The following is a 27,688-nucleotide window of genomic DNA, read 5'->3' as shown; positions in this document are numbered from 1 at the left end:
GCAAGGTGTATGTGTTTCCTGGGAGGGAATCAGGGATCTGCAGGTTGAAAACCACTGCACTAAACCCAAGATTCGTGATCTCCTTTGCTGCCTGCTTTATTTGATAAGAGGTTTGTTTAGATGGTTTAATACTTCAATTAGTTTGCGTTGTCGCGGAGCTGCTTCTGTAGTTTATGTTACAATTGTTCTCTGAGATTGGTAAATGAATGCATTTTCTTCAAGTATTTACTCTTCTGTGCCTTTTGTTTTATGTCCACACTTTATAGTTCTCTGTGCAAAAATACTGGCTTTTGATTTGGTTGGCTTTTGTACAGCAAATATTCCTGTGGCCGGTTCTGACCAGCTGTCTCCCTCCTTTTCTTTCTGTGTTAACAGATGAGATTTATCTCAGAGAAACAAATGCTGCCAAGTGGCTTGTATTAATAATGTATTGAAAGCTGCAGCCACGTCTGATACTCCCTCTTACTCTTGAGGAAAGGGATTATTGCAAACTTTGAATGTTCCTTTCATTCCTCTAGTTGGAGTGATCTTGAGGGCTCTTAAGGTACACTGGTAAGGCTTGCAGGAATGTAAGTGAGTTTTTCTGCAATGAAGAAGCATTTAATTTTTATTTTTCTGTTAGCTGTAAAGGAACACACCTACTGACAGTGAGGGATCTCTATACAGATATAAAAGTTACATGCTATCTAGTGAATTAGAAATGGGTCATTTTTAGTTAGATTAGCCAGTGCTGTGGGAGATTGTTTCCTCCAAAGTCTTTTTATTGTCACGTTTTCCTTGCCTCATATGTGAAGGAGCCAAAAGATGGAATTTCTTGCTGCCATCCCCTCAGGGGAGGTCAGCCGGTGTCTAAGGATGCTTTGCGACTCTCTGAATTTCGTTCCCACTTTGAACATCTTCACGCATGGAAGTAACCAGATTTAAACTCCTCCTGGGAGTGACTCCCTGGGGACATTGTGCAGAGCACACACCACGAGCCTGTGAGCAGAGTGGTGCACTAAGCATGCAGCTGCACACAGACAGCAAGGAGGACGTGACGCGCATGGGTTATGTGAAATAATTCCCTTCTGTTGGTCTGAACAAGAAATGTGGGATCACCACTCTCATCTTGTTGCCGTTTGGGATCTCCCCTTCCAGACACTGTATTTTTTTTTTGTGGCATATGGAGTGGCATGGTTGGAACAGGAAATGTGGAGGGTACCTTCTCCCTCACTGATACCAGACCAAAACTCCTAGCGCTCTCTCCTGGTGGCTGCAAGATGTGGCTCTGAGCCCATACCAAGAATTGTGATTTGGCCTTAAGGAACTGCTGTGATAGAAGAAAAGGCCTCTCCAATTTCCGTATTTTTTTTTGTTGTTGTGTTGAAGTTTTTTTTTTTCTCTCTCTCTGTTAGCAAACCCATGGTTAAGCCATCGTGGTTTGCCTTGGGCAGTTACTCTGAAAGATCTGGTGTTACTTTCTACAGAACATATGTGTTTATTAACTTGCATTTTTTCCTGGACAAGTTGTCTTTGTATCTTGTGCTTTAATTTCTGTTGTTTTCTTTGATCTTTATTTAATTCCTCCATTCTCACTAAATAGCTAGATATTATGAATACCAGAGAACTTCTCTTCTTCTCCAGACTATAACGCAAATAGACCCAGGGCACTGGGTCTCATGTGCTTCCTGTCACCTCTGTCCATAGAGCTCCTCATGAGAAAAATGCACTGACATGTGTCATTACCTCAGGTTTTCACTCCTTCTGCCAATTTGCAATCCATTTGATAACATTAATTTCTGGACAAGCTTGAACTGGTTGTCTGTGTGGAATGCTTTATAGCTTCTAAAACAGAAATGATCAAAATCAAAATGGGATCTGCTGCAGCTGGTGAAAGCCCATCCTAGAAGGTAAGGACTATTCCCTGCCTATGCAGGGCGGTTGTTAATTGATTGTAATGACACTAGATATTTTGGTAGGCTAATGCTTTCACACCTCGTGCTGCAGACTGAACCTGTGGGAACTGGTGAATCATTGAAATCCACATGAAAAGAATGAATGGACCATTTATTATTATTATAAACAGACTTCAGCATCTCAAAATGTCTAAAACTGCATGCTTGGGAGGCCTGCAGCTGTAAACTGCATTTCTCACTGAAGAGAAAACTAACCAGTGACTGAGAGTCTGCAAATTCTTGAAATTCGAATAAATTCTTTTATTCAGTTGATCAGCCTGGTACAAATGTGGGCTGGCATTTGACTAGGGCAGTTGTCTAAAGCATAACTTGCTGGCTTTTGAAGTAACCCAAAGAAACTTAAAAAAATATAGGTTTAATGGGATTATCTGTTTGCTCATTTTATTGACATCTAGCGTACTTGTTCTGTTCCTATACCTATTGAAAAATGCTATTGAATTAATTCCTCTACACTGAAGGTGTCTGCTGGGTTCCAATGAGTAATGTTTGTAAAACACTACAAATACCCTCCATATCAACTACAGATATCCCCGTATCCTGTCCTATTCTCTTCTTTTTTGATGCTTCTTTCCTAGAAGTGAGGCCCTTTATGGTGTGGGTTTTTTTCTGTATGTGTGTGTGCTGCGTGCACATCCTCGAATACGTAGCTGACTGAAAGAAAAAGAGAAACCTGGCAGATGCAAATAGTGAGTGGGGCCGTAGGGGTGAAGAAGAGAGGCTGGAGGAGCAGAGAGTGGTGCTGAGGAGAAGAGGAGCAGAGATGACACGCCAGCACTCTGGAGTGGGAAAGAGGTGAGGGGAGTGGAAAAAAATAAAGCCAGTCTGCTGATGAGAGATCAGCAGTGACATGTGAGCACAAAATGGCTCGTGTGGGGAGAATGACAATGTGAATAAGAGAGCAAAAGGAAAAAAAAAAAGATTGTAGGCAACTAAGTGTCTTTTGGGGGTAAGTAGTGGGTAGAAAATTGCATGGGGAGGGAAAGGGTGAGCTGGACCAGCTTGAAAACTTGGAGACAGGGGAATGCTGATGTTGGGAGGTGATGACTTGGGAAGAATGGGTCGGTTTGGGGATGGTGAAAGACGGAGGAATGCAAGTCTTGATGTATTTGGCTGTCGAAAGAAGTCTAGGAGTGCCAGGCAAAATCTGTTGCTGGGAAGTTGGTGAAAAAACCTCCTTCCCGCCCCAAAGCAGCTTGCAGAGGGCTGATTTGTTGCACTGCTCAGTGAGGTCATACCGAACCAGGGGTCTTCTCATGCCCTGCTTCAAAGGTGCCAGTAGACCTTGTGCTGGGCCTTTGCACAGGGGTAGATTTTAGCCTGAAGGCTTAGACTGTGCTTGAGCAAAGCACAAATACTCAGGCTGGGTTTTTGTGCAGGGCTGCATCCTGCCTTCTGATCTAAGTGATCAGGGCTTCAGAGAGGGGCTGCAGTGATCACTGTGTGCAGAGTTTACCCCTTTGGCCAAGCCATTGCTTACTAATGAGATTACTTCTGTAGCAAGACAAGAAAGCTTTACTTCTCAGGAAATTAATTCAAAAAAAAAATTATAGTGAGGCTGGTTAAGTATCAAGGCACTGTCACATATTCCTCTAAATTAATAGAAAGTACATGCTTATTAGATCATTTTCAGGAAGGCAAAATATTATGACGAATCTAAGTTTCTTTTTACACTTAGTCTCAAATAGCCTTGAAGCATATTGCATGAATCAGTGCCAAAATTATTAGATAATAAGATGGCATTAGATTGTTATCTGGTGCCCTTTACTATCTCTGCTTTAAGAGGCATTTGAAGGAAGATTTCTCAGGCTAGCATGAAATGGAAAACTGAATCTGATAAGTAGACTCTTGACTACAAAATAAATTAAGATTTATCCCTTCTCTGTAATCCTTCTTTATAAAAAGACCGCCACGCTGACAGGAACAGAGACAAAAACAAGCCTTTGAAAGTAGCCCCCGGATGAAGACTTGAGCTAAATTAGGAAAACACACAGTTCTTGGTTTGTGTGTTGTGCTTGTGCTGCGTGATGTTGCCTTCCTGTTCACACCAGAGGGCTGGTGTTACCACAGAGTCTCTCTGCACATGGAGAAATGACTGCACTTAAGTGTGTGGGTGTTCGGTGCTGAGGTGCCTAGCACTGAGTGGCATCATCATGTGAAACAACATCTGGAGATCTTTTTCTGTCAAACCCATCGTGCTACCTGTGAGCGGCTTGGAGAGATGGTGGTGTCACTTCATGGTTGATGCTTCAGTCTCTCCTTGCTACAGGAGTTGGATGCAATCGATGTTTGCGTTGATGATCTTGAAGGTCTTTTCCAACCATAATGATTCTATGATTCCATAATTCTATGAAAGGTTATACTGGAGCTAGCAAATGCACAATGTACTCCTTGTGTGCATACATATTGAGAAAGGTCAGTCATGTCAAACATGCAATTGATTTCTTTCAACAAAGAAGAGAAAAAGGTTGAGGTTATTGCAATCACATGGAACAGGTATTGGAAAATACAGCAGTGGGAATTCCCACTGTGCAAGTGCCTTGTCAGACTCTGTAGCTGATTGCTGCAAAATGAGTTGAATTTAGTTCTCCTTGGTTAGGGGCATCTGAAGATTTTGACAGAGTTGGCAAAGATGAAAAGTATTGCTCAAAAACAACATAGGATTTTTTTGTTTTCTCTGATCAGTCTTGTCTAGTCTGTGAAAAATGTGTGGAAGAACTTGCTCCATTGCAGCTGCACTGCTGGATCTTTTCATCACAGAAAGAAATACCCAAATACACTAAACTGGCAACCCATATTTCTGTACTCCTATGGTTAGAACTTCAAAATGCACTTAGGCCTGGTTCAACTTTGGGGTTTTTTTTGTCCTTTGTGTTTTGCTTATGTAGGTACAAGTTGGAATCTCCAAAAATGGAACCGGCTGCCCAGAGAGGCTGTGGAGTCTCCTTCTCTGGAGATCTTCCAAACCCACCTGGATGCCACCCTGTGCCACGTGCTCTGGGTGTCCCTGCTGGAGCAGGGGGTTGGACTAGACAATCTCTAGAGGTCCCTGCCAACCTCAACCACTCTGTGATTCTGTGAAAATTGCTCCTGGAAAATTCAGAAAGAGTTTGATGGTCCGTTGAATTTCAGTGCTACTTCAGAGTCTCTTGCATGCAAATGCTAATCAAAACCTGAGATTCTGTGAATAATTTGATGCAGAAAAAAGCCAAGAGTAACAGATTCTCAGCGTTTATTTTTGGCTGCATAAAAATGGTGTTCTTATGTTGCTCATTTGTAGTTAATATTTAATATGGAGCTATAGATATAATTCAAATTAAGGGAGAGACTTTCAAAGACAGCAAGAGTCAGTAAGTACTGAACTCCCAGTTTAAGTGCAAAGTCATACTTGCACCTTAAGCATTGTGATTCCGTCAGTTATTTTTTTCTACAGCTGTATTTTAAAATGAGCAGTGTAATTTAATGACACAGATTTTGTGTATTCAGTGTTTCCCTGGACACTCTGACTGTACACAGTAGGTGCTTATCCTGGAGAAGCTGTGTGAGTCAGTGTTGCAGCAGAAGTACTCAAAACAGCTTTTGCGAGCCCTGATGTTACTGTTTACACCTACTGAATCCCCATCCATCTCTAAGCATAATTAAAGTGAGCTCACTTCTTATCTCTGTGCCCTAAAAGTAAAAGTGGACCTGAACATTACAGGAAATGCTGCATAAGCTGTTTCTGTGACTTAACTAAAAATGGGTACGGAGGGTAGCAAGCTGTGTTTGCACAGGCACTGTAATAAGGACTTGCCAAGATTTACATTTAAACATTTATAGGAGAAACAATGTCTTGGACTAGAATTGTCAGGTCAGTGTGGCTTTTGTATCCCCACTCTAAACCTGTCCCTGCCTATCTTAAAAAAACTTCAGTACTTCTGTAGCGCTGATGCATGACGCCAAATTCAGTGCTGCTTTGTGCTCAGCACCATGTCACACAGCACAAAGAAACCCCATGAACTTGCAGCAAATAGGTCAAATTGGTCATCATCCAATTTACACATCTGGGAATTAACACACAGCCTGAATTGAAGTCAGGAAAATATTGGGGAGTGCTAAAATTAGGCTCCCAAAATCTTTAAGCAAGTAAAAAATCTTTCTGTTCCCTCTCAGTAGCACTACCTTGGCAAATCTGCGAGTTTCAAAGATTGTAACAGAAGTATTATTAAGGCTGGCATGAATGGGCACGTCTGGTTGTGGGGACACCACAAGCAGCAAGCAGTGGGAGAAGGTCTGCACTAATGGCATGTGTCAGTAGCGTCTGCGGCAGATTATGGTCATCTGTCTCTTCAGTCTATTCCTCCTCATTGAATCCTTGGCAATCATTTCCTCTGCTTCATCTGTATGTGGGTTTTTATTATTCCTGTGATTCCTTCTTCTTGATCTTCTGCCATGATCTTTCAATGGGATAAGTCTTTGTTTCAGTCTGGGTGTAGGTGGTCCCCTGTCTTTGCTTCTCAAGCCCTGCACCATGAGAGGCTGCACTGGGGTCCCAGTGCCTTGCTATCTTGAGTAAGGTAAAGGAGAGAGCATGAATGAGTAAAATCAACCTTACTTCAATCTTGCTTTTTTAAAAAAACCCTTTTTCATCCTATAAGGTCTCACTGAGATGTGCCATATTGTTGTTGCAGTGATGGACATATTTTCTTGCATGCAAGCCCTGTATTTTTTCTGTTCAGAGCCAGGTTCTGCACGGAAAGTTGAAAAGTGTGTTTTTGCTGAAGGTCAATGCTGAAGACTGACCTTCCTGGTCACACACCTGTTTATGGATTGCCAGAGTAAGCCACACAGGGACTCCACAAAATGCAAAAAAAAATGCATGTTTTTTCCATGTGTGAAGCTCTTGAAAGCCCATCCCTGAAACTCCTGGAGAGAAATTTGGGGAGATCTATGTTACTAAAGCATTCAGTCTGCCCTGGTAGGCTTACCTTTTCCAAAGCCATTGAATATTAATTTAGAATGTCTCATTACCAAAAAGTCTGGAATTATTTTTTTTGTGTCCCTCTCCTCACTTCCCTGGATTGTACACAAAAGTTTTGGCTCCCTACCTTCAAAATAGCCACTCACTCAGGATGTCTTATTTTTGTTTGTATGGGATTAAATGTTATGTTCTCAGAAATGGCCATTCTTCCAAAGCCAGGACTGGGTTTTTGGGTGAAACTGCTCTTGTTGTCTTTGCAGGGAAAAGAATAAAAAAAATCTGCAGGCGAGCAAGCATAAATCTTGGCTTTATTAAGCTCTGCCAAGATAATAACAATGTATAGGGCATTATGTCTGCAGATTTTACTCCAGAGTGTTCCTGGGAGTCTGTCATGGTAAGTAAACTGTAGTAGAAAAATATACATTCCAGGAAACAGCATCCTGCCTATAAAACTGTTTCTAGATGCGTGTCTTTTTCTCCTGTCTTCCCCTCTCACTCTTCACACACACTTTGCATTTATATTGCATCTTTTGATGTTCAGCATTGCTGCTTCAGCGCTGGCTGAGGCCCTTGGGTGGGCACGTTGTCTGAAGATACCAAGCTGACCTGTGCATTCAGCGACCCGTGTCGTTTGTGCAGGCAGTTGTGCATAAAGACATCAGTCTGTGGAAAAGCAGGTGCCTGTGCCTCACATTCAACACAGCACACTGTCAGTGTCGGTAGGTAGCAGGAGAGATCGTAGGTGAGGCCTTCAACCAAGAAGGAGAGACTTACCATCAGATCCTGTTCCTGACACCCTCTCTTCCCATAGGTCCTGGTGATGGTTCCTACCTGACAGGAGGTGTTCATTTCCTCTGCTGTATTCGAGACGCTGCACAGTGCACAAGGCTTTTGTGCTTGACCTAATCCTTTGAAAGCATCAGTGCAGGAATACAAATTTCTGGGTTTTATTTATGTTTTTATAGAAGATATTACTTGGTATTTTCTTCTGGAGTCCAAAACAAGTTCTGAGGTTTAATTCGCTTTGACTTTATTTGCAGACATACAAACAATTGTCTTTTGGAACCACTCAGTTTAGGCAAGATACTCCCCTTGCTCAGCCTCTAGACTAAAATTCACTGGAATTGATTATTACTGGCCTTTTCCCCCTTCTCTCATGACCGTGTGGCATGTTAAATCAGTTTTCCATTACTCCATTTCTCAGGTCTGTCCATAGAAACATACAAGTTCACAGAGAGAAGTTCATGTTTTTTGCTGCTAAGCATGTAAGAGTTTATTTTTTAAGAGAAATGCAAGATATTGTGCAGCAGACAAATGTCTTGTTTGTCTTACAGCAATTTCAGTATTTTTTTCTTGTTTTTTAAATAGCTTTTTGAGTTCTGAACTCTAAATCCCCCTGCTCTAGGCAACCAAGGGTTGCTCCTACAGAGCTGTTCTCTGACCAGCCTCCTTTGGCAAGAGCCAAAGGAAAGGTCAAGGGCTTTAGGTTGACAGCAAACCGCAAATCTGAGTCAAAGCCTGATGCAATTATTAGGACTCTCTTCTTTTGGGATGGAGCCAGTATAGAAGTAGTGAAAGGTAGAATTTCTTTTTAAATTTAAAATTAAATAACACCATCCTGCTTCACTGCTCTAGATCTTATCAGATTCCTTACAGACCTGCATCTTCCTTTACATAGATTTGGTCAGCTGCGTAAGCTGTACGTGGGCTGAAGCGAGTAGGGTACCGGCCTATCAGAGTTGATAAGAAATAACTTAATCTCATAGCATTAAAAATATATTTCTACCCTTCACCTTATCAGTACTGTGTAGCAGTAACCTATAGTCATAGGTCACCTCTGAGGGATGTACTGAGTGATTCAGTAGTTCATCTCTTTCTCTTTAAGTGTTTAACTTGCCATTCAGCTGAATAAATTTACTGAAATAATTGTGTCAGGACTAAGTCCTGCATGTACTGAAGTCATTCGTGGTGCTGCTAGTTCAAGCAACATTAGATGCACGGATGAGTTCTGGTGTCAAGGTTTGACATGCTGTCCCTTTTGCCTCAAGACTTTGCCGTTTCAGCGTTCCAGCCTGAATAACAGACATGCTGCAGAGACTCGAATTAATGAAGTGTAGGATGTGGCAAGTGTCTTGCCTTTCATTTAACTGATTGTTAGCTGTGCTGTTTTCATACAGTGCTTCGACACTGGTAATCAGGACAGGTTTGTTTTGGTAGACCTTGACAGTCAATAGCACTGCATCAGGGAGGATTTTTCACCTTTACCTGCCCTACCGCAAATATCAGGTGCTTAGATGACTGGCTTACATCTCCAGCTGCAATAAACTCTTCTACAGGGAGGGAAGGGGGGAAAAAAGTAAAGTATCAGCCCAGGTGTTCGTGGTAGTCTGACCTGCAAAATGACCCAAGCTACGAGATCATTGGGCAGATGAACAGCACCATGTTCGCTGCTTTCCAAGTGTTCCATGTGGATGTGGCCACGGTTGAGAGGACTGTAAGCATTTAAATGCACACAATGAACAGAACAAAAAAGTCAAGCGGGCAAACTGCCTTTCCAATTTTGTAAGTTTTAGCTGGATTTTCTTCAAAACCACAGAGTCTACAAATGCACATGTTATGTTTCTATGAAATGACTAGAAGACTTCACTGCAGCGTGTTCCCTGATGCAAAGGAAGTTGTTCTCCTGCTACTGCCCTTACTTCCATGGGAGGCTATGAAAACCGCACGCTGACACTGCCTGATTTTACATTTTGTTAGCTTTTTATTCTCTTCTTTATACATAGAAAATAGGGCCTGCATATCCCTCCTTCCACTTGTGCTAGATGGCTTGCAAGGGCCATCCTGTGACTTCAGGAGCAGAGGGCTGACTCCTGTCCACAGCATCTAGTCCTGCGGCAATCTCACCGAAGCAAACCTAGCATTAAACATTAAATCTGAAAACTCAGAGGTCTCTGTTCTTATATAGTAACACGAGCAATGAAGCCTTTGTCTTCTGCTCGTATATAATCTCAAGGACATAGTACTGTTTTATATAATCATTTTAAGTTTCAGTCAGGAAATCCTGTTAATATTCATGCCACAGAGTGCTGTTTAGTTTATAAATGCTCTCTTTTGCACTCAGTATGTCTTAATGACATCTGTAAGTGAAATGCTTGGAATGAAGCTGTCTTTTTGGGACTAAAAGTGTGACTATTTTCTAAAAACGCTCTGATGAAGGTTTATTGAAAAAAGAAATATAGGAAAAATACACTGAGCACTGCCGAAAAAATGAGCACAGAATCCAATCAGTATTCTGCTTTGTTTTGTTGTGCCCAGGAAGTTTTTTCTTAATTTTCTTATTATATTAAACTTAAAAGGATACATCCTGCAGTTGCAGTGTATGGACTTATGTCAATATTCTTATTTCTTTTAAGGACAGGAGTTTTAAGAGAGATCTGAGATCTGATCAATAAGTACCTGAGAGGAGGATGTGAAGAGGATGGGTTCAAACTCTTCTTGATGGTGGCCAGTGATAGGACAAGGGGTAATAGGTATAAATTAAAACACAGGCAGTTCCGTCTCCATGTGAGGAAGAGCTTCTTTCCTGTGAGGGTGACAGAGCCCAGAACAGGCTGCCCAGAGAGGCTGTGGAGTCTCCTTCTCTGGAGATCTTCCAAACCCGCCTGGATGCCACCCTGTGCCACGTGCTCTGGGTGTCCCTGCTGGAGCAGGGGGTTGGACTAGATGATCCACAGAGCTCCCTGCCAACCCCAACCATTCTGTGTGAGTAAGTGGTGACTGGTCTAAGGGTGTGATGTGATGGCTAGGAACACACCAGCAAAAGCAACAGGCTTGTTTGCTGCTCAGTCTCTGGTCTGGCTAAGGTGTTTTCTTTTAAACACATTGCTTTCTGCAGAAGATTGGCTCAGATAAGCTGAAATAAAAGGCGATACTGAGGCAGGAGAAGTAAGGCATTCAGCAAAATGCCTCTTCTTTCTGTGCAGTTGGCACCAGCCTGCTAGGGAAGAAGGTACTCTATAGCTCAAACCTTAAAGGAATTTTCCTCAAGCATTAATCTCCACCTGTTAGTACCATATTATTTGTCACCATACAGGCCTTCTTTCATACAGCTCCTTATGGTTTTTTTCTAATCATATATGTCATTATCAGTGCTCTATCCGAGAAACTGGAGACTTTCATATTTGTCTCATGACAAAAGGTTTAGGAGCCATAGATGTACTAAATTTAATAACACAATGGCTTTTCACAATACAATAGCATCTCCTGAGAGGTTGTCATTGCTATGTGAAGTATAGTATTTTATTGCCCTGCAGAGTCACACGTCGAAGAACAAGCTGAGCTTAACACTGGTTTTGACATTGGGCAACATCACTGCCTGGCAGACATGCTAACAACACAGACATTAAATAATACAAACTGCAAATTAATCACTAGAAAACAGTCTGTGGATATTGTTCAGCATTTTAATGCAGTAAATGTTTTCCTAGCAATCAAGCTACGTTTACTAACAATCTTTAAACAGCTGAGCATGCTCTTTTTAAAAGAGATGTTAAAAGATGAGTGATTCAAACACTTTGTTCTCTGAATTATATATATAGAATATATATATATATATGTGTGTGTGTATATATATATATATATTTGTAAATGTTTATATATTTGTAAATGTATTTTATATATATTGTTATCCACAGGGCATTAACTTGTAGCAGGAAATATCCCAATAACAGCTGAAACTTTGACCTATCTGGAAAGATGTCTGTCAACTGGTTTATGTCAAATGGGTCACATATGACTTGGAGACACACAGGAATGGCCGTGTGGCACCTTCAGTGCAACAAATATCCATTTAATGTACATCTGACGTGTACATGTGATGATGCCATAAGGTGGGATTCACTGTCAAGACACCCAGTGAAGACCTGCCTGATTTCTGAGGACTTGCTCATGTAAGGGTCAGCTGACCTACAACAGAAAGAGGCAGATTAATTGTACCACTTGGACCTGCCATGCTCTTCAATAATCCCTATTACTCCATAGAATCCTTGTGTATAGTCTCAGGAGAGGAATAGGACTTATGTAGAGGAGTAAAAGTAGTTTGAAAGATGGGAATAAAATGTGATTTGAGTGCTCAGAGCTGAAGTCTCAGCTCTCAGTTTTTGATATTGGGTAGTTTTGTACAGTATTGTCCCTTCACAAAGCCTGTGAAATGGCTTTGCTCAAAATGTTGATTCTTGTAGGCCGTGTTGGTTTCTTGAGTAGTATTTAAATCTGTTCATGGTGATCAATGGAGAAGTTTTGCCACTAACTTAACTGGAGACCATATTCATTTCATAGCTGTGTAATTTATCTGAATAGGAAGATTTGTTGCTGCCGAACAAGAGAACATTTCCAAGAGCACTGGCCACTCTAAATAATGATTCTGTATGCTTTCTTTATATTTGCTTTGAGCTGTTGAATGAACTTACTTTTGCAGTGGAAGAAGATGAGGTCATAAACTTCCTCTCACCTTCTTCTTCACCATCTAATTGAAATACCACTGTTCTTCAGTTGTGCATGCTACCTGTTTCAATTCGTCTTGGTTTCAGCACACCAAGAAGTGCACGAAGAGATGGCTTCTTACTGCGCTTGCGAGATGCTCCACTGATGTGCTAATGAGGGAAGGAGAGAGGCGGTTTCGGCACACGGTGCTATGGGAAGTGGAGTGCACTTGCAGAAGCCGACAAGTGTTCCTGACACACTTTGAAGCAGACTTTTTGAATGTGAGACAAGAAGATAAAATACAAGGGATACCAGGAGAGCAAGGTGCAGCTGTGGCCTAGCTGAACTTAACTCTTAACTCTTGTTAGGTATGGACACAGTATATGTGCTTTGCAGCTGCTACTGCTTCAGTCTTGCTTTCTGAGTGGGTTAGACCAAATTAGGAACAATTTTATGACAGATCATTCCTCCTTCCCCTCATTCATTAGAATCACAGAGTAAAATGAGGTCAGATAACTTCTAATTCTGGAGAGCAGCTCTCCCCCCAAATACTTTAAGCTGTCAGGAACTGGGCTGTCAGATCTTTGAACTGGAAATGCTTCTATAGAGATTCTACTGCGCAGCCCCAAGGCCTCTGTAAAGTATAAAGCTGCCACTCCGCTCCTATCCCAATGTTTTGCCTAATGGCAAGCAAGCTATATTTACTCAGGGAGTCTATGACAGCATCCTGCAACAAGAGCTGATTAGCTGAGAAGAGCTGTACTTCTGCACAGATTAGAATCAAGATGCAATGAATGAGTTTTGAAAGAATATTGCCACATCCTGCAAGATGGAAAACTGATTTTATAAATACAATGCACTACTTGAAATATCGCAGACTAGCCAAATCACTGCCCAGGTTTTACAGATACGCATTCTTGTGGCATCTCAGCCTAAAGGATGATGATTTAGATTACAATTTCATCTGTTGTTTCCACACCTCTAAGGAAGATGCTTAGTGGAAAAATGTTGAACTATTTATACAACTTTTTATATTCTATGAGATGCTTGACATGAGTGTTTCCCAAAGCAACCCATGTAAAACCAGGGGACATAGTTAAAAGAAGAAATAGAACAACTATGGTTTTTCCAGTGTTGATCTAAATGTCTTTTGGTCTCCTGGTGGGTTCTGCTTTTGTCTTTGTATTTTAAGAAATGCTAGAGAAGATAACTTCAATTTTGTAAACTGAATAGGCAATTATTAAAGGGTAAGATGGTTGTTCTAGTCTGATGCATGGAACCAGATCAAACCACTCTAGTGTCTTAGAGTGTGTTAAAGGTTTACTTTCTTCTTTTAATAAGCGCTGGTATTCTTGCAGAATAGGGGAGACAGGCTGCTCTGTGGCCCTGGGATTGGGGCTGGTCATCCCAGGATTGGGGCTGGTGGCCAGGGTCAGTGCAGCAATGCTGCAGCAAGGCAGCTGTTCTTCATCATGCAGCAGCCCTATCACAATTAAGGAGAAAAGTCCGAGAAAATAAATCTTCATCTTGTCAGGTTGAATAATGCCCTGAATAATTCGGGTGGTGGCAGCCATTCTTCAGCATCTAGCAGAAAGCTGTTACTCACTGCTATCCAGAAGGGTGGAGGCCACTCCACCTCCTCAAACTGTAGAGCCAAGTGCTGCAATGCAATCAATGTTCTCTGTATGTGGCCATCCCTTCAACTATTTTGTTCTCCTAAAATATGGAGGGATCTTCCAGTGAATTTGCTTTGCGCATTAAACAGCACTCTCCTAAAAGCTTGATGTCAACAGTAGCTCAGCAGAGAACACAGTGCTGTACACTTTGTCTTTCCAAACGGGAGACCGTGTGCCCTATAGTTCTGTGAGTTTGTTTGTTTGTTTGTTTTCTCTATTAGCTCTATTAGGCAGGGAACAGTAGTCTTTACGTGTTGTATAATGTGCCAAGGCTCTGCTCAGCTACGAGGTGATGCTGCACTCCAGACATTTTTCTCCACCAGCCAAACAGGAGGCCTTATCCTCTAGCTGGTGTTGTCAGCTTTGTGCTTGGCCATAAGATTTACAGGCTTACAACAGAGCTGCACACCAGTCTTTTGGTGCATAATTCCATCCAACTGGCAGGAAAAAGGACCAAGGGCTTTGCAGAGCGCCAGGCTTGCTGAAGCCAAATAACTATTGCCTTTTCCTATGTGCTTTTTCATGTTTTTTCCTATACCAATAGAAAAGAAAGGCAAAATAAAGTAAGCAATTAAGATCTCAGTATGAAACCATATATAGAGAGAGCCATATATGCATAAAGCCGTATGACCAGTGCTAGCTTAGAAAAATGGCTCTGTCTTTTCATTATTCCCAAAACTTCCATTATTAAGGTGGAAGGACTGTAAACATTAATATCTAATAATTTAGTTCTTGCACAGGAGAGAAATGCAGAAAGAATTGGCATCTTTTCTGAGCAGATGGGTGACTGAAATCCATACAGGCAGAAACAAAGCAGTATCTCTCCTGGCAGTAAATACAAGACCACTAATAAATGCGTAAATAAGTACCATGAAGCATCCTTGAAGCTCACATGACTCTGTATTATCACTAGTTCCTTTTTTGGACAAATCAAAGCCCCTGCTACACTTCACTTCTAGTGTGTGGAGATTTCCACCTGATCCTGCAGATGGAATTACATGTTCCTCTGGGGCTGCATTGGCTCCAGCAGATGCAAGACAGATTGCAGACTGCAGATTGCAGGCATGGGAGCCTTCTCTGCTTAAGCTAAAAGCCTTCCAGGGGTAGGCACTGACACAGGCATAGTAAAGTGCACCTTGAACATCTCTATGTGCGTATAGAATATCCACTGGATGTATGGCAGATGTCTGTTATATGGTAAGACATACTGCTCATACATGTATGCCCATGTATGCTCATAAAGAGTCAACCTGCAATTCAGAGGGCAATCAGCACCCTGCAGAATTTGACTTGCAGTGAATTGCACCAGCCTAGAAAGTTTTCCCTCTGTGTTTGCTTTGTAGTTTCAGGGAGCCAAGGAGAAAAGGATAAACCTGAAAAGAATACACTGCATAGTTGTTGGTCTTGTTATTTTAGGAGATACACTTTTTCAGATATTAATATAGATTTCATTGCTTGTAAATTGTTCTTTCATATGGTTTAGGTTTTTTCGTGATATAGCTTATAAATAACTTATGAAGGAGTTCAAGCAGAAACACAAAAATTACTTAAAAGGATGCTGTCAAAATGTATGTTACCTTTAAGATTTTTTCCTCTCCTTGAATGTTTAACGAGCTCATTTCTTCTGTTGGTTGCCTGAAAAATAGCTCCACCAAGCAACTAAAGTGTTCACATTTTAAAAATTAAGCACACTAGAATCTCACTGATCTTAGCAGGTATGTATTTCTAGGGTTGACAAAATACCATGTAAAAAGTGTTCTCATGGTTATATCAAGTACTAGAATAGAATCTCCACCATGTTTTCTGAACTATTCACATGAGGTTTGAATGTGGCACATATATGATTCACGTGCAGCCTCCAGATTCTGACAGTAACTCCAGCACTAAAAAAAAAATGGAAAATGAGAAAATGAGGCATCTATTTTTGTAGAACAAAACCACCAACTTTTGTAGAATATTACCAATTTCTTTTCCCCAGTATCACTTTTGATTTGGTGAGTTCAAAGTGCAGAACTGCCTGGGTCTTTTCCTAGCGGAAGAGGAATTAATCATCTGGCACATCCAAAATTGTATTCACTTACAAGAAATGTATATGCCACTCACAGTTCTTGGAGCACAGCATTAAAAAAGAGAGCTTTTCCTTGTTCTTGGCCTCATCCATCTCTTAGCCAACTCTCAAATCAGAACGCCACCTGGCTGTTTCTCAGGCTACATGGAGACCTCCCCTTTGCCTTCTCCTTGATCTTTCCACCACTTTGGATGTACGCTCTATCTATCTATCTGGCCAGCGATCTCATCATTTACTGCTGCTATTTGGTCTGCAAGGAAACTTCATCTTCTTTCAAGCATCATCATGTGCCAGGGGAGTCTAAACACCCTATTTAAAAAAAAAAAAAAAAAAAAAGAGAAGAGAAGTAATACTTAGGCTATATCCAAGCTGCAAAGTGTTTAAGACAACGCATAATGAAAATACTATTTGCCGCTTTACTAGTGGTGGCATGAAGCACCTCAGTTTACAGTAAATAGATTTTCCCACCTTAAAAACTGAAGCTGGGATGGTAAAACAGAGGGAAACCTGCGCAATGTTTGAAGTGTGGAGGCAGTGCATCCTTATTCATTCACAGATATAAACACAGAATAATAGTATTCTAATCAGAGGTCTAGCATTCTGCGAGATTTATAGCTACATATCTCTTCGCAAAAGTATTTTGACAAATTGTTTTATGCAATAGCAAGCGTTGTGCAAGCCATTAATCAGGCAAAAGAGAAATAAACTCAAACTTGTAAAGTAGCAAGGTCTGTTGTAAGAATCCCTGGAAAACTTTGGAAAGAGAGGAGTTCACTAGTTTTTTATTTAGATTTTTAGATAAGTTTGTTTTTCACCATGTTGGTTAGACAGCAAATCCTGGATGACAGCTGAGCACAAATCAAGCTGTAATTATAAATTTCACTCTTACACCTTTTTCCAAAAATTGCTTTAACTCTAAGTTTACTAGCAGCTTCAGGGAGTCTATCTTAGCGATGTATTTTAAGATATGCGGCATCTGGCTGCTGATTAGAAGTTAGTGGAAAGCTTCAAGATTCCCCATAAAGATGGAATCTAAGAGCTTTCTCAGATGATGTGGCAGACTCTACAATAATGTCTGAGGGAAAATATGGCTGGTCTAGAAAAAAAATATTTTGCGGTCTTCGCTGTCATACCAGTATACTTTACTCTCCCCTAATAACATGAGTGTTGGGAAAAACATACAGCTTTGGATGCTTCAGTCCAGATAGACTGGCTCAAAAACAGTTCAGGCTGTGATCCAAAACCCAGTCAGGTCAATGGAGAGAATCCCATTCATTTTCAGTAGCTTTTGAGCCTTGGAGCTGATGTTCTGCCGTTACAATTTGCTTAGGCACACTATGAAACATACATATGCATTTCCCAGAAGAGCTGGAGAACATTGGAGCTGGTCTGTTCCCTGCAGCTATAACAAGAACTGTGCCCGATTGGCAACGCTTTCCAGAGCATTTAAGACACAAATTAATTTGATGATCCTGCTCAGCACAGGAGCAAAATGTTCGGCAGTATTTATTCTCGTCTTTAAACGGACAGTTGCCAGCAGAAATTCCCCTCTTTTTGTTTACCTTTTTGATAAATTGGCTTAGTGGACAAGCCTGCTAGCTGGGAGGGACTGCTGAAACAGCAAACTTTAAGGAATCAGTTGCACTGGCAGCCTGGTGTGCTCAGCTGTTTAGTGGCAAGGTTCATGTGTGCTGCAGTCAAAGGCGCGTTGGTGGTTTCTATGGTCTCCTCGTGCCAGTTTTGTGCTATCAATCAACTGTAGTGAGTGTCTTCCTCACGCAGCATCTCTGAACACGTCTCAGAACATGGGGCTGCTGCAGGCTGGGCCATCTCAGTGCTCAGCCAGAAATAAAGCTGGCAGAGTCCGGCCTGGTGGCCTTGGCTCCTGCCTGCCTGGTGCGGCTCCCACCACTGCTGGCACATAGGGAGATGCCTCCCTCTTAACGCCTACAAATAGCAGAGAATTTATGCCTGATGTGGAAAATGCACACTGGCGGATTTTAGCTGTGGGCTTCAGGGGCACTAGGGTAAGTAAGCAGGTCAGTTAGGTGCCTGTTTTCTTAATATTCACTTTACTGCATGCTTAAAACCATTTAAGAGGACACTGAAGCTGGTATCTAAATTTCTTTAAAAGTCAAGATTTTATTCTATCCATCTTTTTTTTTTTTAAAAAAGATTTCCTTTATTTGAACTATAAAGCCATGCTGTGATAATTCAGAGGATCACAGCAAACATCCATTGTGAGAAGAGAGGAAGGACAATTCCCTAATTAATTATCAGGACTAAGATTTTGAAGTCCTGGGCTCTTTCTATTTCATCGCTTTCCTGACTGACTTTTAATAAGTTGCTTCACCTCTTGCCTCAGTTCTCTACTGTAAAACAGAAAAACCTCCTGAGTTCAGAGAGGAAAGCGAACATGAGTTACTGCCTGCCATGAACTCAGCTGCGTTAGAAACCAGAGCTGATCAAAATCAAGGCACTCAAAACGCTGTTGTTTTTCCACACCAGTTTTCAGTGCCAAATTCATGCTGCAGCTGCTGAGCTCAGCAGATGGGGGACACCTCGGGTAGTGGGATCCCAGGTTTGCTCTGAATTTACCTGGAGATGATGCCGGAGGCAGAAGAGGTGCGTTACTGCAGCACCTTGCTGGGGTTAGCACCTCTGCTCCCCCGGGCATGTCCCAGCAGGATGCTGCTCCAGGGAAACACGCTGGCCTGGCTCCCTCTTCGTGTTTTTGATGGACAGGGTCCCTGTGGTGCAACTTTAGCCATAGTCTTTAATGCTGCCTTTGCATTTGGAGCACAAGGTGATGCATGGCATTGAGACTGCAGATATCAGCTATACAGTTTTTTACAAATGCTGACCATTCCTTTGCTGCGGGGAGGTGGGGGGAAGCTAGGGAAACTCACCCCTACGCCAAACAAAAACAGGCCTGAAATCTTTGAATATTAGGTAAGAAACTTCTTGTATTATTGAACAGGTCTAGGAAAGATAATAAAAATGTTAAAATGAACCAAATTAAAATTGCATTCCTGGGGCTGATTTATTTTATTTTATTAATATAATTATTTTTTTCTAATTTCTGCTTAGCTAATGCATAACCTTCTGGACATATCAGTGGGGAGTGAAAGAAAAAGTGGAGAATTTTCTATTAACTTTAGACTGAAATGTCAGTTCTTAGAAAGCAAACCCTGAGATACTTCCATTTTTTTAAAGTTATCTAGAATAGCTGAATACATTTACACCCTGCTGATGCATTATATCTTCATTATGCGTTATTCCCTTGCATAATAATGCATTATGCATTATATATCCATGTAATAACATTAAATTTTTTTCAATCCTTTTAAGCAAACTCCCTGCAACCACAGTTGCTGCCAGAAGTGACAAAGTACCATACTGACCAGACGAAATACAAGGCATGTTCTGACCTGCCTGTTCGTGACTTTCCCTCTGCTTTTCTTCGTGTAAAATTATCAAAGGCAAAATCTGAAAGGCTATGGACAAGTATTCTGAAGTCTGTGCTTTCAATTCAAAGACCTTTTAGTTAAAAGATCTATTGTTGGTGAAACAAGCAAACATGTACAAGTTGCTATCTGGCTTTTGTATGGTGAGCTACACATTTGAAGATGCGCAGTTTAATGATGTTGAGTTTATTCTTCCTCGAGCAGCATCTTGGCCAGGATGGGATGTCTTGATAGCTCAGTAGCAATGTGATTTCATCTTGCTCTGATACCGTGAAGTCTTGGAAAGTGCCCCTGCGCCAGCGGAGGTCAGCTCATTCCTGGGAGATGCTTGTGACAAATAACGTCTCCTGCAATAACGTTTCTGTATTAATGACGCTCACAGTGTGAACTCACAGCGTGGAGGGAAGGGGCACAGGGAAAGCAAAGGTTCGTTCTGGTGACTGCAACCATTATTTATAGCAGCACACACCGCTGTAGGCACTGATAGCAAAGCTCAGCTCTTGCATGTCCCAGCCCCAAAGACCAGCTCCTTGCCTTCCTCCTGCTGCTCACAGCACCCCCACAACCTCCCCAAAATCCTGACTAGGTTTTCATCACTTGTCTTTGGTTGCTTTGGACTCACCACTTCCACACAGATCACCTCTTACTGGAAAGGGAAGACATAAGATCAGAAAGTTCTGGGAAGCAACTGGGTTTTGCGTGGCACAAATCCTTTGAAAGCACTGGGTTTCTTTAAGAAAATCAGTTTTACCCCAATTTTGCAGCAGCTTTGCTACAGCCTTACTTATCCATGGTGCAGCCACACTAACCTTTAATGATTAGAAACCGTCTCCAAGAAGAGAAGGGCGGCAATGAGACTCACAGTCTTTTTCTCACCCCGTCCATCTTGGAGAGCTGTGACTAGCCGTGAGCAAAAACAAATGAAATTTATCATATCTGTCCCTTTGCTCACCCCAGCTGACACAGAAGGAGCTGACGCAGAAGGAGCTCAGTTATTTATATACAATACTTTCTATTAATCAAGCACAGCTCTCCCCTTCTTTGCTTCTGGGTTGTCCACCAGGTAAATATTTCACCTTGGGCAACACAGCTCTGCAGGATGGCTGTGAGAGAGGGAGAAAGAAATCCTTGTTTCCATCACTTCCCTGGCGTGTTAAACCAACCCTGCCAGGGATTAATCTGCATCCTGGCTCTGGCTGTATCTTGCGTTAACATCCCCAGCAGACCAAGAAACATTTCAGTTAGCTAGCTAGCAGAAAGGGTCAGACTGATGGTTCTGTCTGTATCCTTTGGAAAACCTTTGGCTGAGCGGTGATGGGGCTTGGGATGGGTCTGTGGCTTTCCGGAGCCCGCAGGCCGATGCGGATCCTGCGGATGCGCAGCTCATCGCGGCCTGGTGAACTGCTGCAGGTCACGAACCACAATCCTGTGTGTGGCCAGAAATGTGTGTGCCCTGGTAGCAGTGGCTGCAAGATCCAGAGGAGTCCAACATCACGCTCTGCTAGACGCTTCTGGCCTCACGTGTGTTTTTCATATGATAATGTTTTCCTACAAACCCTTAGGGGAGGGGGGGAAGATGCAGCACTGTCATGCTCCAAGGGTTCACCGGGTGCATGTGAAGACGAGACACTGTCTAGGATGTAGATTGATCAGGTGAGAGGAGCTTCCCACCTCTCAACAGAGAGCTCCGGAGAGCCCCACCACTTCCTAGAAGGGATGGGGTCTGCAAGCAGCAGGTGACACAGCCTTGGGGCGAGGCCATGAGTGGCAATTGCCACCTCAGGTAGTGCCTGGCAGAGGTAGGATGTGAGGGCTGCATGTAAGCAGCACTGGGTTATATTAGGAGTGCTGCACTGACCTGAATCCAGGGAGATGCCAACTTTACCCATCCTTCAAGAATGCAAATACTCCAGAAATCGGAAGAGAAATTTGGTGATAAGTTTGTGATAAGAAGCCAGATATATATGCACATCTTACTTTAGGACTGAGCTCCCTAAACACTAGATACCAGCTCAGCACAAGCAGCAATGCCTCAAGGAGTGGAAACTCAATCTGTACAACGCGAGTACCCTCATTTCACAACCTGTCAAGCCCCCGAGGCAACTGTTTGCAGGTGAGCAGGCCTTGGTGATGTCCACGCCAAGCAACACCAAGAGGCAGCCGTCCAAACAGGGCAAGCAAAGGATCTGGAGCTCTGCTGCCTTTGCCTGCAGCCCAGGTGCCAGTGGTGCTGCTGAGGCCAGGGCTGGCTTGGTGAGGGCCTCTCTCTGTGCTGATGGGTGCTTAGGAGCTGGTTCAGTTTCACATTCACTCTGGGCAATTCACACTAGTTGCCGTCTCGATACGTCTTACCATTCTTCCTTTAGGAGATGTTAAAGCAGAAGACCCTTTCCAAAACTGGCAGTTTAATAGACATCAGACAAATTTTAGATATTCAGATAATCTCAGCATTGCTTTCTCTTCTTCCGTCTTTAGGCTTCATCTTTCCTTTCTAAGGCAACCTAAAGCACTGATGAAATAATCGGAGATAAGGGCAGATTTTCTTTTTACAGAGCCACTGACATGCCCTCTAATTTATGTCCACAGCAAGATTTCATTTAAGACCTAGATCTTAAAATATAAATAATACCTCAAGACTTAGATCTGGAGACATAAAATATTTGTCCTTTGCAAAGCTCAAAACACAGATGTCATCTTGCTAAATATAGACATCAGAAAATCGAAACTGCATAAACTACATAGACTATATGTAGTCACTACTATATATCAGTGTTATGCAAGTTTGAAAGTAACATTGCATATCAGAACAGAGTTTTTCAGCCCCCACAAGCACCTCCCCCACTTTTTCCTTCTGCCCACCATGTCTGTCAGTGTTTTTCTCACTATTTATTGACTGTTTTTCATGCTGTTCTCTTATTATTTTTGTCTCACTTTGTGCTATAATGTGAGAGAGGTGTTTGGTGCTATGCACCCTGCAGCTCATAGTTGCTCCTTCCAGTTGGGCAACATGAGATGCCCTTTGCCAGAAGAGCATCAAGTCTGATGGAGCCCTAGGCTGCATGTGGAGAAAGACCAGTTCCCCAGAAACAGTTATCCTGCAGGATTTTTCAAGTACTGACTGTGGGGCTATGTTTTACAAGCTAAGCAAAGCCTAGAAGAAAAAAAGGAGGAAGATCTCCCTGATAGGCCCAGGATAGACCTGGAGTGTTTTATGTAACCACTGGACCATCTTTGAGGATCAAGGATTGCTTGGAAGTGACAAGATCCACTGGACTGAGTGGAGCATCCTTGACAGGCAGGTGAAGAGAGTTTTAAACTCAGACCATCATAGGAGGGAGAAGGAACCACAGTCAAGTGAGGAAGCGGTGAGTTGTAAAAATCAACCATGTTTCAAGTTTGCAAGTCTTTGAGAAGTTTTCCTATGTTTTCTATTTTTTTTAATAAAATTGGAAAGGAAAATGCATTCCTTCCCTTTCACTATCCCTTTGCTTTTATTGTTGAATTTATACAATGATGTCCAGCATTTTTGCATTCTCCCCTCACTCTGCACCCTCTCATCTTCCTGTCACCCTCCCATCCTTCAGGGCAGAGATAAGACCGTGAACTCCTGGGTCTCCAGCAGCACATGGGTTACATGAGGAGGCTCCTCAAACACAGCTTCCTTGGTGGCCAGTCCACTGTCTGTTTGGGGTGAAGAGAGAGAAAATACAAAAATTTTCCATTCTTGTCACAGACCTTCAATACTCAGCATCTGAACAGTGCAAAGACAGCAGTGAGAGAGTTAAACCAGATGATTGCAAAAACATGGTTTTCAGAGCCCAGGCAAGCTTGAAAGCATACTATAGCTTTGAGGAGAATTTTTCATTATTGGACAGGCTCCAGCATCTCACCATCTATGTTACAGTTTGCTCAAAGGCAGACAGATTATGAAGAAATAGCAGCTACATCTGTGGCAGTTATGGTTATTCGATCTGCTTTTGATTTCATCAGTTGGAAAAGCAAAATCCGAGTAATCTCAGAAGAATATTTTTTTAAGGATTAGTGCAAATAATTTGACACTGGCAAAATATACACATATATGTTTGTTTTGCTAGACAAAATATTCTTTTTCTAATTGTATTTCCACAGGCTTTAATTACAGTCAAAAGCTCTCACCACTTATTTCATCATTTATTCAAGTCATTACAATGCATATAGCTGCATTTAAGTAATTCTTTGCTTCCCTTGCTCCAGTCAAGGGCGTGCAGCTACAATACATTAGACACACAGTGATCTTTAAAACAACATATCTATAGGACTTCACTTCAGCTTCAGGCATTTGGGTGTCATTACTGATTGGGGCAGTAATGCCTGTTGACCAGGCTGGGGTGGATGTGGATATTGGAATTGAGAAGGAATAGTGAGCAGCAGAGGCAGGAGGATGGATGGTGTCTCTATAGCACATTTTCTCTCGAGTAACGGAGACCAGCTGCCTGCTACCACCAGCAATCACATCATGCAGCCTTGCTTGTAAATGGACCAAACACTTCCTTGTGGCCTGGCTGCACTATTTGCTCATTTCCTTATTTCTCTGAATGGAACAAATCTCTCCTTTCTGACTGAGATCTGCAGGAGCTGCTTGTTTATTCCCATGCCAGCACTGGTTAAGGGCCTTCCTCTCCCTCTTTTTTGTTCGTGTCTCTTCCTTCTTTCCTGTGTGTTTTTAAGCAGAAGTCGTAACCTCTAAGAAAACAAAGCTCGTGGTAGACCAAATAAGTCAAAACCACTTGTGCCATCTCTTATAAGAGAGGCCTTTCTAATCGTTACATCAGCCCTGTCCTACACCTTTTTGAGCTTAGGCTAATCTTTTCTAAGTATGCGCAACAACAAACTCACACAGACTGCTGGGAGAATCTTGCCAGTGCCTTGTATAATGGCATTAATATGTTCTTATCTCTGCTGAGCTTGATTCATGCGTCAGAGGGTTTTTGATCTCCTCCAGCACCGAAAGCTGGTTCTTTGGCACTGAAGCACAGCACGTTCAGTTCCTGCTCTTTGGCTCTTACATGGAGCTTTCCGTCAGTAGATTTGAAAGCCCTTTTCAAAGGGGTGTCAATATTGCTATTGCCATTTCACAAAGGCAATTCGGAAGATGAAATACCTTACTCAAAGCCGTGCAGCAGGCTGATGGCCAAAACAAAGTAGAAGACTGAGTGTCCTCTGACCAGCAAAACGGTTTGTCCTCTAGGTCACAAACTGCAGAGAAAGATCAGTTAAACCTCTTCAATCTAAGGTTTAGAAAAAAAATAAGGTGAGCACAATATAATTGAAAGGGATGGAAGACCTTTCCTATGGAGAAAACAGAAGATGACTCCATTATCAAATTCTTTTGACATTATATCCATAATGCATTAAAAAAAAATACAAACAGGAAACATACCAGAACACAGCACGATTTGGCACTAACATAGAGTTTTTATCCATGGGGCACAGGCTATCCTTAACAGGTCAGAAATCCTTCCAAGCTTGCAAATACCTATACTAAGAGCCAAAGTAACATTGCATGGCCTTGATTTTACAAGACATTTTTTTTCATTTTTAACTTTATCCATTGCAATTAATAACAGATGCTTACAATGCTTTTCATTAAATATTCAAATCAGTCTTTGAAAGATCTTAGCCAAAGTTCCTGGCAGTCGGAAACCAAGAAACCTCTGACCTTGGGACAACTGTCCAGCACTTTACACCAGGTGCTTAAAATTTTGCCACTCTGTGATAATGAGAAGGTTTTGCAAAAGCAGCCAACAAACACATGCATTTATTGTTCAGAGTGTCATCTAAAGGAGTAACTTTCACAGAGTCCCGATTGGATCACAGCAAGTTCATCAACAATTGTTACTGATTAAAGAATCACAGAGTATCAGAAATGTTGAGGCTGACAGGCACTTCTGGAGATCACCTCATCTGAACGGGGTAGGCAGAGCAGGGCTCCACAGCTCATGGGATTACTGAGGGCAGCTCTTTGACCAATAACGATGGAGGCAAAGAAGACATTCACCACCTCTGCCTTCTCCAGGTCCTTTTTTTCCACACAGATCAGCACCCAGTGTGAGCTCTTCATTCATCTCCATATGGGCTTTGGTTTACCTAACCCCATCTCTGCAAGCTCAGATAGCGTTTCTGTATTACTCTGGAGTCACCTGAACATGCTGCTGCCTCTTGTGCATGTTCTTTTTATGTTTGAATTTAGTCAGGACCTCCTTGTTCCTCCACAGTAAGTAAGTAAATAAATAAGTAAATAAAGTCCCGACTGCTTATTTCATTTTCTGCTCTCAGAGAGCAGAAGGAGAGAGCAGAGACAAGGCATCCATTAAAATCAATCAATCAGCTCTCCTGGACCCCTCTTCTTGCCAGGTTGGTCTCTCATGTGATTCTTCCAGGTAGGTCCTGGACAGGCCAACACTTGCTCTTCTCCAGGGCTGTGGTTCTGATTTTTACCTTGTCCTCTCCTCTTGGCATCCTGAGCTCCAGCTCTTTGGTGTCTGCAGCCAAGATTTCCCCCACTCTTCACATCCCCAAACAGCCCATCCTTGCCTGATGTCCATCAGAGCACCACTCTTTGTTGGCTCTTCCACCACCTGTGTCAGGTGGTTGTTGTCAATTCTTGCACTGGAAATATCTCAAATATCAAATCCTGCTGCTCCAAAAAACAGCAGGTAAAAAGCCCTTCCTCTGGAGATAATAGATGGTCACTTCATAGATCTAGCCACATTTTAGTTGATGCAAGTCTATGCTCCAACCTGAAGAATAAATCTGTAGTTTTTGTGTTCTGCCCAGAATGGAGGTATGTAGGTTTGGAGGCAGGGTTGAAGGATAAAAGGTGACTCATTCCTGCAATGAAATTGGTGTGGATATGTTTCCTTCCTTTCCATCAGTCTGAGGGTGAGAATTTTGTTTCTCAGAAATGTGTCAGTTTTCAGAGCAAAAAAAAAATATATATATTCTGCTAGAACATGAATTAGAAAGAAGATGTAGCAGAAAAACTTCAGCTTTTCATATTTGAAAGGGATTTTTTTTTTGCACAAATTTGTGAAATCGTACCCAGCTACATGGACCTTAAATTTATATTTTTATTACATTAATTTGCCATTTTATTTTACAAGATTTTGTTGGTAATTTTAACCATGTTTATTTGCTTTTTATCGTGAACTATGCTGTGAAATGACTTTTGTAGTTTATCACTGCAAAGTATTACACAGTGGCAGTCCCTGAAATGGAACTGATTTTTGCACCACTCTTCACCTCATTTTTAATTCACAGAGTAGCTGAAGTGATTTGGATAATGCTACTATGCTTTGCAATAAAACTAAAATGTTTTTCTAAAAGCAGTGTTGCTGCCAATCTGTGTTTAGTAGGTAAAGTATCCCAGCGTATCTGGGATGTGGGACCAGGTCCTCCTGCTGTTTCAATGTGCACAGAACAGAAAGAGGCTTGCCAGCATACCTCAAATAAATAAGTTTTTTTACCTGCCATACTAGTCCTTTTGCTCATTTGCCATGTTGTCAGGTCTTGCTGTAGGGTAGAAAACTTCAAGGTGCCTGTTCCTATGCAGCGAGCAATCTGACCCCTTACTGTGTTTGATGCATTGCGTAACTGTGAAACACTTTTTTATTACTGTACATCACAATAAAAGAGTCCAGAATCTAAACCCTTTTCCAAGGAAACAAGTTCTATCGCACAGAAAAATTAGTCATAATTTCCATTTTCTCAACTCCCATTGAGAGCAGTGGAGACTCAGAGCAAGGAGTATATACTAATGCATGCATTCATGATCACTTTACATATTAAATTCTTTTAGTGACAGATCATTTTATCAATAAGTTATTTTGTTAATAAATTCAAACTCTTCAAATTCGTACCATAATGCTTTCATGTAGAACAAAGTAAGTGGAAGGCGATGAGAAAAAAAAAAAAAAAACAGACGTAAGATAAGAATAATCTCTGTTCAGTGTTTGCTATTCAAGCCTAGCATGGAAATAAAACAAAATGACACTGTTCCTGGAAAATCCCACTGTAGTAAGGAGTGGTTTGTTGATCTGTTTTAA

At 41.8% G+C, this 27,688-nt stretch overlaps 1 long non-coding RNA gene across 1 annotated transcript in view; it reads left to right on the top strand.

The window, feature by feature from the left end:
* The window catches only part of LOC148593157 (uncharacterized), a 263,837-nt gene extending 258,812 nt beyond the window's left edge, over positions 1–5,025 (top strand). Inside the window, exon 2 of the long non-coding RNA XR_015913786.1 lies at positions 4,972–5,025. This is a non-coding gene — a long non-coding RNA (uncharacterized LOC148593157). The remainder of the gene's footprint in view (positions 1–4,971) is intronic.
* The last annotated feature ends 22,663 nt before the right edge of the window (positions 5,026–27,688 follow it).

The sequence above is a fragment of the Tinamus guttatus genome, unplaced genomic scaffold (genome assembly GCF_059628265.1).
Source record: "Tinamus guttatus ecotype Peru unplaced genomic scaffold, ASM5962826v1 Tinamus_guttatus_pri_ptg000446l, whole genome shotgun sequence".
Lineage (NCBI taxonomy): Eukaryota > Metazoa > Chordata > Aves > Tinamiformes > Tinamidae > Tinamus > Tinamus guttatus.
This window is presented reverse-complemented; position numbering and strand designations above follow the sequence as displayed.